This window comes from Balaenoptera musculus, chromosome X (genome assembly GCF_009873245.2).
Source record: "Balaenoptera musculus isolate JJ_BM4_2016_0621 chromosome X, mBalMus1.pri.v3, whole genome shotgun sequence".
In the NCBI taxonomy this organism is placed as follows: Eukaryota; Metazoa; Chordata; class Mammalia; order Artiodactyla; family Balaenopteridae; genus Balaenoptera; species Balaenoptera musculus.
In genome coordinates, this window is record NC_045806.1 from 116716255 (window position 1) to 116733302 (window position 17048).

The window sequence follows — 17048 nt, forward strand, 5'->3', positions numbered from 1 at the left end:
AAGGAAGTATGATAAAAATCAATATCCACTTATATATTTCCATTATTTTTTTAAAAAAAGATAATTATAATTTCCAACCTAAAATGTTTTAAAGTATGTAGCCACAAAGATTTCCCTTCAATGATCTATTTAAAGGTCAAAGATACAACTACTCTCTACTCCCAAAATAATCATTTTAAGCAAGACTACTTAGAGGTTGCAAAGTTCTCCAAATGACTATGTTTGGATGTATTCCAGTCTGAATTTTTGTACCTCACATAGATATAGGGAAAATAATTTTTCAGATTAAAAGAACAAGAATTACCCTAAAATACAGATAAGACCTCTTGCCTCATCATTTTCATTTTAAGCTTATTAAATAATTATTTAGTGGGGTATTGCCTCCAAAATCCATAGGGAATCAATGGAAAAGTAACTGAGATAAATTGAAGTAGGAGAGATTTAGCCTGTATATAAAGGATAACTTCTGGAAATCCACCCTGGCATGTGCTAAGGGAGCATTCAATCTATGGCAATCTGGAAAAAGTCAGTAAGTTATCAATGCTGGACAACTTAGCTATTTACCTCCCTGCCCCAAGACAGGGCATTAGAACAACTGATTGTACCAGGTCCTTCGCATGCTAAGGGTCAGTGATTAACAGGTAAATTTTCAAACAGTTCCTGGAAACCAGTAAACAATACCTTTACCAGGATGGTAACTATATACATTTTGATTCAGGGACTGACTTTGTTTGCAACTGTAATATACATGGTCTGACGCAGCTTACTGATAAGAGCACTAAATTTTCCATGATATCTTTTTTGCAAAAAGTAAACTGAAAGTGAATACACCTGCTTAAAAGTATACTTTATTCTGCTTCCCCTACCCTAGCTTTCTGTTGCAAGTTACGGTCCCAATGTAGTCTCTACAACAGACCTGAACCTATTATGTACCAATTTGAAGTACAGAAATTGTCAAGTCCATACACACACTACAATTTAAATCCTTTAATTTAATATTCACATGGTTGTTTAGTTTTCCACACAAGCAAGAAGTGGCTATAGAGTAAATAAGGAAGAGCTACCTTTCATGCCAGTTCTCAGATCATTCAACAAATGAAAACAGGGAAGAAGAAAAGAGGTAGATCAGTGAAGCAGGATGTTTCCTGCACTGCCAATACAGATTGTTCTCCTCAGTTAACAGTGGCCACTTAAAACCAAACTGAACTAGCACTTCCCCAATTCTGAATTGTCTTCAACTTTCTTCTGTGGCAGATAACAACATTCCAAAGAACAAAAGGAAGGAACAAGCATAAAGCAATTTTTCAGGCACATGATATTTTTATGAATTCCGTGCATTTGCATAGCATTTACAGTTTTACTAAGACCTTCCCCCATATATTATCTCTGATCTCTTTCAAGTAAGGCTTAAGTGACCTCTATCTCCATTAAACTGGAGAAAATGGATTGAAATTGCTGTGCAGGTTTGGCGAGGGGGAGAGGGGGATGGGAGATCTCAGCAGTGATCATTGTTAGATGTGGAAATAGGAACCCAAGAGAAGTTGTAAAATGTCCACTCCTGAGGATTTTTCAAAAAAGGGCAAAGTCTCCTCAGCTCAGGTGGGTTTGGGTTTGGAGCTGTCTGAGGACTGGGGGTGGGGTGGCGTGAAATAGATGACTTTTCAATGCCTGTTTTGGCCTAAAAATCTGATGAACCCGCAATTTCTGGTAGCATTTACTGCAACCGTATAACGTTCCTTGGTTCACATAAAAATGGCAAAGCTGAACACATGTGTAAATTCACTGTAATTTTTCACTTGCTGCCGATGTAGAGTGTTAAAACAGTGGTTTTAGTTCCTGTGATTTTGAATAATGTAGGTGCCTTAGCCAAGGGAGAGGAACTCCAAGTTCGAATTATTAAAAAAAAAAATTCCCACTTGGATGGCACACAGTGTAGTCTGGAGTGGGAGTGTATGATTCCTGCCACCTCATAATGAATTTTAATTCATTAGGAGTCCATCCTGTGTTGAAGTGCTTCCCATGCAAATGTTCTTAGGAACAGCATTTATTAAAACTGAAATGTGCTAGCAACAATTCTATTTTAATGATACAGCATACACTACAATTAAAAGGGTGGAAAAATATTTAAAAGTGTATTTATAGTATATGAATTAAGAGAGAAATCAATTTAATTTTCTTCTTCATGATAAAAATCACCCTTTTGTACTCTTGAATTATACCTCCATACTATAAACTGAATATTGTTTTTTTAAAAAAGTAATTTATACCAAAACATAGTCTCTCAATAAAAACCAGAGTAAAATGGTACTGTTATTCAACTAGTACCATCTTTTTTTTCTTAATTTACTTTACTGAAGTATAGTTGATTTACAATGTTGTGTTAATTTCTGCTGTACAGCAAAGTGATTCAATTATGCATATATATACATTCTTTTTCATATTCTTTTCCATTATGGCTTATCAGAGGATATTGAATATAGTTCCCTGTACTATACAGTAGGACCTTGTTTATCCATTCTGTATATAATAGTTTGCATCTGCTAATCTGAGGCAATATATTTTTCGAGAAACTTTCTAAGAAGTAGTTTATTTACACAAGAGTCATAGCATAGATTTGATAACTCATTAAGTTATTTAGGAACCATTTATGGATAGTTTGCTAGGTCCAATGGGAAATAAAATCGTCGATAATGTCAGCTAACATTTACTGAGAACTGATTTTGTGTTCTAAGTGGTTAATACGCAGTATCTCAAGACATCCTTACAGCTACCCTATGAGGTAGATACTCTTATTATACCCATGCCCCAGATAACAGCAAAGAAAAAAATAAACAGCAGCCAAAGTGGAAGCACAGAGAGTTTTTGCAGCTTGCCCAGCATCACATTTCATAAGTGGTACAGTAGTCAGGACAATAAGGATTTTACAGTATTATAAGGAAAATGTATTACACATAAAAACATTTAAATAGAAAGTAAAAGCTTCTATGCATCATAAGAATTAAACAGAATGGTCAACTAGTACCATCTTAAAATCCTATGCCTTCGCTAGTCATAAACAAAGAAAGCTGCTGGAATTATAATTCATTTCTTGATGGCCTATAGACTAGTGACTCAAAAAGAACTGAGGGAAAATTGAGACCTTAATACAAGACTGTCATTATGAAAGCTGGCACAGGTTCTGAAACGGAGCTCACCTCTCCATCCATTCCAGGTGTTGGCAGACTTAAAGTTATCACTTAGTCATAGATCAGTGGTTCTTAAGTCTGGTCACACGTTGTCTTTAAACATGAGACCAATGGCTGGGTCTTTTATTTAATATTTAATTTAATTTTTCTCAAAGCTCCCCAGGTGACAATTCTAATTTGTAGCCAGGGCTGAGAATGACTGCTACAGAACCTCTCTCTTTGAATTAATGATTGACCTTAACTAACATCCTACAAGTTTTTAGTACACCAGCCACAATCCTACACTTTTTAATTAAAGTAGTTTAAATAATTAGCTTTTCAAAGGATAAAAAAATACAAATAACCATCAAATAGCAACCCCTCTGACCATTTTAAGCTGCTCACAAAATGAGATTCTCCTTCAGTACTCATTTTGCATGTGGCTAATACCCATCAATTATTCAGATCAATGATAATGAAAATTACAGGCCCTGAAAACATGCAAAGCTACTCGGGATACAGCAAATAATCATCGATGTCATCTCCAACAATCACAGCATTACTTTTATTAATCATCAGACTGCTCTTTGTGAGTGACTAAAGCAAGTAAGAGGACAGCTCTCCTTATCGGTGGGTTCCACATCTGTGGATTCAAGCAACTTCAGATTGAAAATATTTTGGGGGTGGGGGGAGATCCAGAAATTCCAAAAAGCAAAACTTGAATTTGTCGTGCACCTAAAAACTACTTACATAGCATTTACATTATACTAGGTATTATAAGTAATCTAGAGATGATTTAAAGTATATGGAGGATATGCATAGGTTATATGCAAATACTATGCTGTTTTATAGGACTCAAACATCTGCAGAGGGTCCTGAAATCAATCCCCTGCAGATACTGAGGGACGACTATATTTGCTCAAAAATGAACAAAAAATCCTTATTAATAATCTGAACACTTGGCAATGATTTAAAACTGTTCTCCACATCCCAGCCCCAAAGCTATTTTCTTCTCTGAAGCACTAGTATTTTTGAACATTATAATCAGTCTTTAAAAGGCCAAAAGAACTCAAAATTGAAAGAAAGAGCATTTCATCAAAATTTCAGCATTTCTGTACTAAGGTTGGAAGGCGGGGTGCAGAGAGGAGAGCACTACAGTGCCAGGCAACATTTCCGGTGTATTAAGCTTCCTGGTTAAAATTGCCATAATGTATTCAGTGGTCAAATTGCTGAGGATTCTAAGCCCATCCCATTATAACAAGCCAAGAAGAATAATCTTCATGTGTAATTTACAGTCATAACTCTAAAACGAGTCTTAAAAACTGTACTTTTCTGATTTTGCTTTTCCTGCATCTTCTTTAGTGATTAAGCTGTCTCTCCTTTACTAGAGGTAGTGAAGCAAGACCGAGCCAGGGCATTTTGTCTTCTTGCCTTTAAAGCTTAATTATGGTTATATTAACCGAAACTCTCAAACACCTGATCAAAACACAACTGAATATCCAAAGTACATCCCTAGACACGAAGATAGTCTCTAGGCAGGCATTACCCGATGGCAGCACATTTAATTGAATAGAAACTCCTATAGGAAATGGATATGAAGCACCACAAAAAACACCTAAATCAGCAAGCACAATGCTGAGGAAAAAGCAGTGACCGTGAGGACTTGGATAAGAACAATGCCATGTCTGGAAGCTCAGAGTGAGGCTATCATTATCTAAATGTGATCCACTGAGCAGTTTAATTTCACCAGGAACAATCCATTCTAAGTGTTCCCACTGTGATCCCCCTCCCCACCATGCCATCACCCCCAAGGACCTCAGGGCTACAGAAATGTGGCTCTAAAGAAGAAATGCAGCTTTCTCACAGGATGGCTAATAGAGAGTAGACAGATCAAAAATGCTGTAAGAATTTAGTGATTCAAGAGTCTAACAGGAATTATTTTTTTAAATGATTCAGAGATTCTTCCATTTATAGAAAGTAATCTCAGACTCTCAAAATTCAGGCTGGGGCTCAGGAACTCCACTTTCCTTGGTAAAAGTATCTCTCCTAAGGCAAACTTAACTCGAGATGAACTGAACACGTCTAAAAGGCCTCAGAAGTTACTTTTCACTTTCACTACCCATATCTACACACCACCTTGCATTCCCAACACTTACCAGACTTTAAAAATCTAAATAGGGAGATACGTAACTTCTAAGGATAGGAGCAACAGTGAGGCTGACTGACATGCCAGCCACGCATTCACCACAGCCCTCAGGAAATGGATAAAAATACACATGCAAATAGAAAGCAAGTATAAAGAAGGCCCCAGGACCTCAAAGCCCAACCTGGCTGAAAAAAAGAACAGAATAAAATACAGATCACAAACCTCAGAGGCAGGAGGGAAAGATGGGACCCTCTCCATACTGACACACGAAAATTTGCTCACACGATGGCAGCTAAATCACAGACAGAACGCTGCAGATTCTCACGCTACTTGTACCAACCCCTGTGATTCTTGTAAAGTTTCCCAGAATTTGGGAAGACAGCCAGTTGGGGCTGGCAAGTTTGTGTACGTCCAAGGGAAGTGCTAGAAGACTTGGTCTGCTCCTTTAAGACTTTGAAGCAGCACTCCGGTGGCCTGGCCACTATTATTAAGCCATTTGACATCTTTTTTGTTACTCTCCTCCAAAGACCTGATTTGCCTTTGTAACTTGTGATTTTGAAGTATCATCATTTTAAAACATTAGTATCTTATACCACACAGAATTTTCTCCTCATCTTATAAATTCTTTTCTGACCCATGCCTATAATAAATGGACCAATGTAAGATGTGAGGCTAAAAATCAAACTTTTAAGGAAAGTTCAATTGAACTTTTACTTCTAAGCAGGTAAACAGTATAACAGGAAGAGGTATAATCTAGGTGTTCACTGTCATACACTAACCCCCTCTCCCCCGCCCCGTAAGAGATTATCGGTCATAGCATACACTGAAGCTTCAAAAATGTGTACCGAATATATATAAGACCTAAGCAGATGGTTTTTGTGGCAAAATCCCTTAGGGCTGGAAGATTTTCCTACTTTTTAGAGATCTCATAGGTAGGAAAATTTTATCTCACCAGCAAACAGTAATACCTAACAATGGCAAGGGAAAGAACCACTGGCTATTAGGGTGAAAAATGTCTTTTTCAATATAAGAGACAAATTCTCAGCCAAAAATCTTTCTAGGTCATCAGAGAAGGATTTTTATTACAGTATAAGAAGAGATAAACTCTGGCTAGGAGAAAAAATATATTGTAAAAGAGGTGTCTGATGTCCTGAACAGAGTTTTATCTCCCATTTTAGTGATAGCACCGTTATTACAAAAGTGACAATAAGTTTCCTAGAAAGGTCTAGCAGTTCAAATACATGCTGGAGCATGTCCAGTGAAGCCAATGAATCCAATTTTTTCCCCCTGGAATTGTTAAACATCACACAGAAAGCAAACTAGCTAGAAAAAAATGTCCAAGTTATGATTAGTTTAAATAGCACATCCAGGCTATACCTGTTTTTTTTTAAATATCCCCAACAAAAGAGGTAGGTAAAAAACAAGTTTCCATTGTGGAACATGGCTGAGTTGAATAAGCAAAGAAAACAAGGGGGAGGGGCCTCACAAAAGGTAGCCACTTCTTCAGTGAAACATTTCTACCCTTCCGTTCAACCACATCGTGGCCAACTTCTTGGCTCAAATTACTATGTCCTAAAGAAAAGTCTGTTCTTGAAAAAGGCATCCTCCCTATAGGTGAAGGCTTTTAGGGCAAGGTTTGGAGGGAACAGGAGAAGCAATAAAGACATGACCCTGGGAAATACTATTGATACCTATATTTTCTTCAATGTGAGACCCGGGAACCTCAATTTCCTTAACAGTAAAAAAACAGAAAAGGTCAAGTAACTTAAAAGACTGCTTAGAGTAGGATTAACAAAACACTCAGAGATCACTTTAAAGGACGTGAAAGACTATTCATTCAGGTGAAAAAAGGATGGCGCTTGCTGACAGTGACCAACTACGTGAATATTAAAACTCCAGGAATTGGGCTAGCACAGAACCAGGCAGTGGCCTCACATAATTCAAGTGTACGCGTTTTATTTAAAGCAAGAAAGTTTCCGGCTCTACAGAAGAGGCGTACCCAACTCTGATGCTGCTCTTATCCAGGGGGGCAGGCTGAGTTATGGCCCACTGACAGAGAGCACTTGGTGTTGAAAACACCGTTCATGAAGAGGACCAGGGTTGGCCAGGAAGGCTGACGGGTGCTGTGTCTGGAAGCAAGTGAGGGCCACTCAAAGAGTCCCTGAAGGCTGTTGTCCATAACATATGCCATTAGGCCTTTGGAACTGATGATCTGACACCATGTGAGTAAAATTAGGAATTCATTTCTCCCTTTGTGGCAGAGCACATGGTCATTTGGGAGCTGTACTGGAATTATTTACATTGTTTCTAAATCACCCTATTCCCCCCAAGGCTTTGGATTCCAAGCTGGTGTACACTATAAACACTGGGTGCTGCTATAAACTTAACAGGCGATCTGTTTGTAATTATCCCTAAAACATGCTTAAAAGAAACATTAAAAATGAGCAATATGTTTGAAGTATAATGTATAACCTTCAGAACACTGAGCACAGAAAGAAGAGCACATGAAATAGATATTAAATAATGGCTTGTATGTAAATAAAATTGGTTTGGTTTGCAAAATTTTAATATTTGGCCTTTGAGTACTGCCAACTAGGAATGCCACACAAAGATGGACTAACAAGGACTTCCCTGGTGGTCCAGTGGTTAAGACTCTGCACTTCCACTGCAGGGGGCATGGGCTCCATCCCCGGTGGGGGAACTAAGATCCCATGTAAAAAGATGGACTAAAAAGAATATCAGAATACTCCATTCACTGCTTCACACACTGCATTACATGGAACAAGTTAACAATGAGGTTCCTTAGAGAAGTGGGGAAGGCTGCTCCTTACCCCTCCTGCTGGCTGTTCACAACAAATATTCATGTAACAAATGCTCTAAGAAGTCTTGTAGTAAGGAAACCTCTTTATCTTTGTGTAAGTCAGCATCTCCCATAGAACTCTTTTTTTCAACCCAAGGAAGATCCAGTGACATCAGGTTCTGTAAAACATGGTTGGGCAATGCTACTCTGATATATTTCTTACCTCACCACAATCAGCTATAGTGGCAAAGCATTTAAGGGTATAAGGTGAGATAATTGTTAAATTTGTGACAATTTCTCTCCCTGTACGCCAAAAATAGATAAGGAAAATTAAGTGTTTGGCCATGATCCCAGGTGTGTGCTTTTGCTTCTAAGCCTTAATTATGAGAAGCAAGAAACCAGGAGATCTTGGTTCTAATTGCCTTCTACTACAGATTGGTCTGTGTGTGTATTGGGGGAAGTCCCAGAATTGGTTTCTTCATGGGTAACTTGAGGAGAGCTTGACTAAATTATCTGATCTGAGAGGCTGCAGGGGAATTGGGGGCCAGATCTTCTTCTAGCAATAAAATTTGAAATGTGGTTTTGGTTGCTGTATCATTCGCCACCTGTTTCAGCCTGGACCAAAAAACAAAAAACAAACAAAAAAAGAACCCCCCCCCAATACAAACAAACAAAACCAAACAAACAACAAAAAAACCCCAAAAAACCAACTGTTCAAGGGTCAGAGAGAGATTACCTGTTTGAGGATAAAGAATAATTTATAAATCAATACACATGAGAAGATAATATATTCAGGATGAAATTTATTTATAGGCTTCAAAGTAGACAAGAAGGGAGAAATAAAAGAAACATTATGAAAAATTACAAAGACCAGGGAAAGGCTTCAGGGTGCTAATTTTGGTACACTAGAAAGTACATTGGCTCTTTGGAGCTTTAAGGATGCCCATTTAAAGCACCACAGTGTCAATTTATTTAATGGTAACGTTTAGATGTGAAAAAATGAATGCCTTCTCAAACGTGCCTGTTACCCAAGGGAAACAGTTTATTCCTCTGATAAAATAGAATGAAATTTATGTCCCGGCACCCAAGGTACAAACAACTTCAAGTTAAAACAGGTTAGGATTAACTGCCACAAGTGTAATTTAAAAAAATAATGAACCACTTAGAATTACAAATTTTAGTTGTACAAAAGGTTTTTGATATAAAATGAAACACACGCAGTGATTTAAAACCACTTGAAGGAATTTTTATTAAAGCAGACACATTCAAAATGTATGATTTCTCAAAAACAAACACTATTCACACTAAGGTCATACCACCCCCAAACCAAACAATTTTTTTTGTTTTGTTTTTTACCAAATAGGACAAACAATAGTTTGAGATTCTATTCAAGTATATGATTGAAAATAGCAATGGGATATTTCCAAGACACACATAGGGGGTATCTAGAACAATTATAAGAATTTACAGCCAACATTAAAATTACCTGGCAAGCTCTGAACAGGAAAAATGCTTTCAGCTAAATCATGAAACAGCATAGCAGTTGTAGCATTAAGCGACTGAGTCAGTGGAACACAAGCTGATTAGTCATGACCAGTACTGGATAATTAAATGTTCACCAAGACTCAATTCTCCTGATTGCAATGCATTTCACTCTACTTCATGTTATTATTAAAGGCATGTGTGTATGCAAATGTGTTAATGTGTTTCTGAGTCCATTCTTACTCTACTTTGTGAACTCAGATATGATATAAAACTTTCTAAATGTTGACAATCAGAAAATAATCACAGCATTAGTTAAGGGTAGAAAAATGGCAGAAACTGAAAGAATGGAGATGGCCCTCAAAGGCTGGAAATTAAAGTGCACTTGTGTTTTTAAGCATTATTAATGAGGGCCAGTTATGGTGGACTGATGACTATGGATGGGCGGGAATAATCTGAGTATTCCAAGATATTCTGCTTACATCCCTGTTTGGTTCTGAGCCATTTGCTATAGTCTCTGCCCAAGGCCAAAAGCAAGCAGGTACATCTACTCCCTGGGAGGAGGCGCTAAACTTTAAAAAAAAAAAAGGAAAACGAAAAGGCAAAGGAGAAAAGTACAAATGTGTCAAACTGAAAGAAAATTAGCTGTGATGAGAACATTCTGCTATAAGACTGCACGCGGCTTCCTCATCATTCTCAATACAACTCTCAAAAGACACCTCCAAAGAAGAACTTTTAAGCAACACATATATTCTAGAAGGAAGAAATTTCTTTAAATGTCAGATTAGTCCTTTAGATCTCATCTTCGATCCTAAAGAATGATGGCAAGAGGAAAAGGTGGGATTCTCCTAATAGTTGCAAGCCTTTCTTAGAAGGCAATGTACCAGAATGATGCTGGACACAGATTTTATGGATTTAGAATCCAATTCAGTCCAGTGTGCCTTTGAGCTTCACTACAATTTTTCATAATGTTGAGCATCAATGTGATGAGGTATCAAAGAACGAGATGTTCACTGCAAATAAGGGGTGGTTCACTCATGCATTTTAAAGATGAACTCCTTCTCAGATGGCTAGGCTTTAAAACAGACACGGAAAATAAAAAGTATTGATGAGGATGTAAAGAAAACGAAATCCTCGTACTGGTAGGAATGCAAAATAGCTCAGCCTTGGCGGAAAACATTTTGGTGGTTTACTAGAAAACTAAGCAAATAATTACTATACGAGCCAGCAATTTTGTTCCTACTTATACACCCAAAAGAACTGGAAACCAGTGTTGAAACAAAAACTTGTGCATTAATGTTCATAGCAGCATTATTTACATAGCCAAAATGAGGAAATAACCCAAATGTCCAACAACTGATAAATGGGTAAACAAAATGGAATACTGCAGAATATTACTCAGCCATAAAAAGGAATGAAGTACTGATACATGCTACAACATAGGTGAACCTCAAAACATTATGTTAAATGAGAAGCTAGACACAAAAGGTCACATACTGTAGGATTTCATTTATATGAAATATTCAGAATAGGTAAATCTATTAAAATAAAAAGGAGATTGGTGGTTGCCAGGAGCTGGGGAGAGGGTGGAGATGGGGAGTAACTACTTAACAGGTATGGAGCTTCCTTTTGGAGTGATGAAAATGTTATGGACCACGACAGAGTTGACGGTTTCACACCATGTGAATGTACTAAATGCCACTGAATCATTCACTTTAACATGGTTAATCCTGTTATGCAAACTTCACCTCAAAAAAAAAAAGTTAACACGCTTACTTTGTAGCAGGTCACAAGGCTTAATATGATATTTATTAAGTCCCTACTATGTGCAAGACACTGGAGATAGAGTGATGAATAAATAGAAACAGTCCTTGCCTTCATGGAGTGTACAGTGTAGCGAGGGAGACAAGACATTAATCAAGTACTTATACAAATCAGCTAAGTGCCAAGAATGAGGGCCGTGTAGTATTCTGAGAGCTGACCCAGCCATGACCACACAACAACCACATACAGCACAAGCTTGCTGATATTGCTCCTCTAGTCCCTGCTTTAATAAGTTTCCCCCTGACATTTAAACCTGAAAACTAAAATCCTTCCTCTGACCTGCAAGGTCTTGCACAGTCAGGTTTTTTCCTCCCACTTCTCCAACCTCTCCCGAGGTCTCTCCTCCTTGCTTACTCTGTTACAGCCCATTGGTCCTCTTTCCATCCCAGGTGAGCTCCAGGTGCCTTCCTGCCCCTGGGCTTTTACTCCATTGCTTCCCTCCACTAGAATACTCTTCCCTCTTCTCTTTACCTTCTGGTAACCACCCTTCAGATCTCTCAACTGTCCCTTCCTCACTAAAGGCTTCCCGATGGCAACTCAAATCAAGAGAGACCAATAACCCGTTATCCGAAATCTGTGTCTGCTACAGGGAATTTACAATGAGCAAAGCAAAGCAAGAAATCTCAATTCAACTTTTCGAAAAGCCATTAACTCCAAGTCTCTGGAAAATTCTCCTCAAACATTCCTGTCAACATTTAACCAAAGAAATCCTTTATGAGTTCCCTGACTTTGCATAAAGTGAATTTTTTAACCTTCTGATTAGCTGCAGTAAAAACAAGGCAGTTATTGTAACAATAAGAACCTTGTATAGTCTACTGACACTAACTCATTAAACATAATTTAATGCGACTGGTTATTGTGATGCCTTGTTAATTGATTTATATACACTTCAGACCATTTTATCCTGAGCAGTATTCAGATTAATCATTTCCCGTTGATTAAATAGTTGATTGAAAAATGGTGGTTATGGTCATTTCTATTAAATAAAAAAACTCAGGCATCAGTCCAGGAATATAATCCTCAACGTAATATTGTTTCTGTGAAGAAAATCAGGTGAGATTTATATTACTTTGACTTCCATGAATATAACCTGCTATAGTGTACAAGGACAAGTTGAAAAGGTTTTCAGGAAGGCCCATCACCCAGCTAGTGTGCACTACGGAAAGAGGCTAGGAACAAGGCAAACACAATTCAAATCAGCCAGCCACGTGCTGTTCTCTTCTCAAGTCTACCTCATTTAATAATCATAAAGTGGGGCAAGGCATTTTGTATAGCACTGATTTCTCTGCAAGCAGAGCAGAGGAATATCACCGACCTATAGAAAGTTCCACACAAAAAAGACTCTGCTAGGGAATTCCCTGGCTGTCCAGTGGTTAGAACTTAGTGATTTCACTGCTGTGGGCCCGGGTTCAATCCCTGGTCGGGGAACTAAGATCCCGCAAGCCGTACAGTGCGGCCAAAAAAAAAAGGCTCTGCTAAAGCTGTCAAAGGACATTTAAACAATATAACATTATCCCTGTGCTTTCTGGAAGTGAAAATAAATGGCATTTAAAAAATAACATCTCGGGGGCTTCCCTGGTGGCGCAGTGGTTGAGAATCTGCCTGCTAATGCAGGGGACGCGGGTTCGAGCCCTGGTCTGGGAGGATCCCACATGCCGTGGAGCAACTGGGCCCGTGAACCACGACTGCTGAGCCTGCGCGTCTGGAGCCTGTGCTCCGCAACAAGAGAGGCCGCGATGGTGAGAGGCCCGCGCACCGCGATGAAGAGTGGCCCCCACTTGCCGCAGCTAGAGAAAGCCCTAGCACAGAAACGAAGACCCAACATAGCAATCAATCAATCAATAAATCTTTAAAAAAAAAATAACATCTCAATGATTAACAGATACTATTTATTTGTACACACACTTGACATAACAGTAACGACACTTGCACAAAGTGTTTACTAACAAATGAGTAAAACGATAGCATGTAATCAGCACCACTATTTCTTGGATCATAGCTTCCAGTCTTAAAGAGCACTATGGGGAAATCAACACAAAATTGAGATAACCCACTCCAAGTGGAAAATGAGACTCATTTTTTTCCTCCCTGGTAGTTTTCACCCACACCACTAAATGTTTATAAATTCGAAATGCCAGTTCATGACTTAAGTCTAATCCCTACTAAGATCAAGTAGTTGTTTGGTCACAGCAAACTCCTCCTGCTCCGAGAGACCCTCCCAAAGGGTGGGGTGTGTTAGGGAAGGAGGGCTGTAGGTTGAAATGGCTGTCGGTACAATGGGCTGGGGAAGAAAGTGAGTTGTTCAAACGCAACTTCAAATTAGAAGAATTAAACTCAACGTTCAAGAGCAGCACAGCTGTAAGGAAAATCTCTCCTTTCATCAATATTCAAAAAACATGCAAGAGAATTTTCTCCCTTCAGTTTTTGTTATTCCTACGCTGAGACTACAGTAAAGCTTTTGTAGAAAAACAACTCAAATACATAACAAGTGGTATATTTCAATCACAAAAATTGCCGCTTACCAAAATTTTTAGCTTCCCTGATAGTAGAAAAGGCAAAAAAATTTTTAATGAGGTTTAAAAGTATTTTATACACAGACCATTTTGCAATGGAGCTGACAAATAATGGAACCCAGTAAGACGATTTTTTTTTTTTTTTAAGTGCTGATTTCTCTAGGGAATATCCTTCTTTCCTCCTAGTTCCCCTAGCTAACTATGTTCCTGGGACTGGGAAATCTCAGGTTATAACTCAAAGAAGAGGAGTCCATGGCTCACCAGGCCCCCACATATCTTGCCTTGTCCAGGGTGCATGAGCAGGTTTTAAGCTTCATACCCTCTACCTGCCCTCCAAGGTTACCAATCTTGCCCTTGCCACCCTGCCAGCCAACAACTCTCCCCGCCTTCTTTCACTATTTCACCTTTTGCCATTGTGGGAGACCATCAGTTGGCAAGCAGGGGCAGACTGGAGTAAAGCTCAATCACTTAGCTCCTTTTTCCTGTAATCCACCTCTCACTGACCTCTGAGCTAGGGCTGCACCCCAGTTCCTGAGATACAATCTCAAGGATTGACAGAAAGAACACAAGTAGGACATAAGTGAAAGAAGCACAGAAATACATTTGCAGCACACTGCTAAGTAAACAGAAGGAGGAAGGAAGAATAGGGGTTGCTGAAATGCAGAGGCTGACTAGGGCCAGGTAGAATTAGTTAGTCTAGGAAGAGTTCCAGATTAACACATGTCCAAGCCTTGGGTAATTTTGGCCTCTTCTAATCCAGAATATGATCCAAATCATTAAAAAAACCTACTGTGTATGTCACATGTGCCATGCTCCAAAGCTAGAATTTGGATACAGTGACAAAAGAGAATTTTATTTTCAGTTATACACTGTGCTTGGTTTCAGGGCTTCTCTAACGCAGACTGACCTCGTCTACACATTCTAACTGCACTTTCTACTACTAGTCCCCCCCGCAAGAAGGCTCTGCTCTCAGCAAACTGGTATCCCTCCTCATTTTCTCTCTAAGTATCCCAGTTTATCCCCAACTGCTGCTCTCCTGGACTGGAATTATCTGCATGAATCTCCTTGAAAAGTAAACTGAAGGTTCAACTATGCCACATTCAGCAACCTAATCTAAGAGACCCTGTAACATATGAAGGGCTGTAGATACATAAAACTGACAAACCTTTACAAATTGACTTTCCCCTCAAGGTGATTAGCCAGTGATTCTTGGAGCTCCGTGTCTCATTCACTTAGTATACATTTGGGACTTGCTTCCTCAATAAAGATAAGCAACACCCCAGTGTATGTTATAAGCAGATGAAGAATTCTATAGCTGGATAGATGGAAGGATGGATGGATGGATGGATGGATGGATGGAGTAACGGAAAGATTATGGACAAACAGCTATGGCACACTCATCTGATTAAACCAGCATGGCTCCAAAATCAGAGTATCACTTACAGCCATTTGAGATTACCAAGGATCACTAAGTGATGACCTGAGATGAGAATAAAGTTTGATCAAGGCTAGTGTCTCAAAGTTTAACTGTATTATAAATATCTTCTAATGGGTATATTGTTGATGCTCAAAAATCAGAGGCACTCTGACATTTGCCATTCTAATGGCCTTCTTTCAGAGACCCTGGCAATTACCAGGTTGTTTCAAAGTGGTCATACAAGAGATGGTGAGGAAGAGGAGCATACTGGCTGAGTGCGTGGGTTCTGGAGCCAGATGTCTGGGTTCAAACCCTGGTTCTGCCACTTACTACACCTAAGTGACCTTGGCCAATTTCCTTAACCACATTATGTCTCAGTTTCCCTATCTGTATAAATGAGGATGATGATGATGACTTACAAGGCAGTTGTGAGGCAGTGCCTTCATACAGTAAATACTCAAAAAATGTTAGTTGCTTTCATATAGCACAGTGAAATAGCAAATTCCTTTGCTGCCACTAACTAGTTGCTTCCAACACAGATTTAAAAAAATATTTGTGTAAAAAATTGTAATCCTAATACAAATAATTGAAATACATCTGTAGGGCTATTACACTTGAAACGCAGTGGCACAAATGAAATCAACACATTTTCTTAACTAGAATAAAAACAGAAAGATACAATCTTCGTAAAACTGAAAAAGAGAGAAAGGAGGCACACTTGAAAAATCCAAATGATCATGAGTATTTCCTTAAATGAACTATGCCACATTGACCAGATACTATTTACTTAGCACATTATGACAGAACAGTTCTTTGTGACTTTACTCAGGACTTCAATATAGTTCATTCGAAATACTTGCAAAAAAGGATCTAATGCCAACTTCAGATGGCTTCTCAAAGGTTATGGCACACTCATTTGATTAAACCGGACTGACTCAGCTTGAGGGTTGGAATTTGGGGAGTATCAGCAAGTGGAGGGCTCTGGATTAGGCACTAGGTCGGAGGCAGAAATAACCAGCATGTGAAATTACATGTACAGAACTATGAGAAGGCACAGGCTCGGCCCTGCAACACCTGCAATGTCGGGGAGGCTGGGCGCCCAGAGGGAGGGGTAAGTGTGCACACAGGCAGGCAGCACCCTGACTAAAGGGGACAAGAAGGTGGTCAGAGCAGCGAGTGGCTCTGGACAAAGAGAGGGTCATAGGTTTAGATCTGGAAACAGCTGGCCTCTACCTTCTACCATTGTTTCCAAATCAAATTAAATAGTATGTGCACTGGGGCTTCGGTATTTGTCAAATCCTCTAAACCCAAACCCTAAACCTAAACCTCTAAACCATCCCTTCTTTTTATTGAAACAAGTATTTAAAGAGCCTCGAATGAGCCAGGCCCAGTGATAAGCATCATTCCTGTGCTAAACTCAGTGGCTTATTCACCCAGAAAGCCAACTCTCAGGCTCAGTTCCCCCTCTCCACGTCTCCGTTCTCCCATTCATAAAATGTGGCTCCCAGCTGGTGTCCCAGCAGCAGTGGCCCCTTGTTTGATTTTAGTGACCAGGGGGCAATGTGGGACAGAATGCAATTAGGAACCCCTCTAGAGCCTCTACTTTTAAGAGGTTTAGAAAAATCGCCATAAATGTTTCTGCTTCTTCATGAATGTGTTTCTTAGCATTAAATGTTTAAAGCAATTTCTTTGTAATATCAGG

The 17048-nt window shown here is 39.0% G+C and overlaps 1 protein-coding gene across 5 annotated transcripts in view; it reads right to left on the reverse strand.

The window, feature by feature from the left end:
• ATP11C (ATPase phospholipid transporting 11C) overlaps positions 1-17048 on the reverse strand; it is a 167102-nt gene that overhangs the window by 96136 nt on the left and 53918 nt on the right. The window lies entirely within an intron of this gene.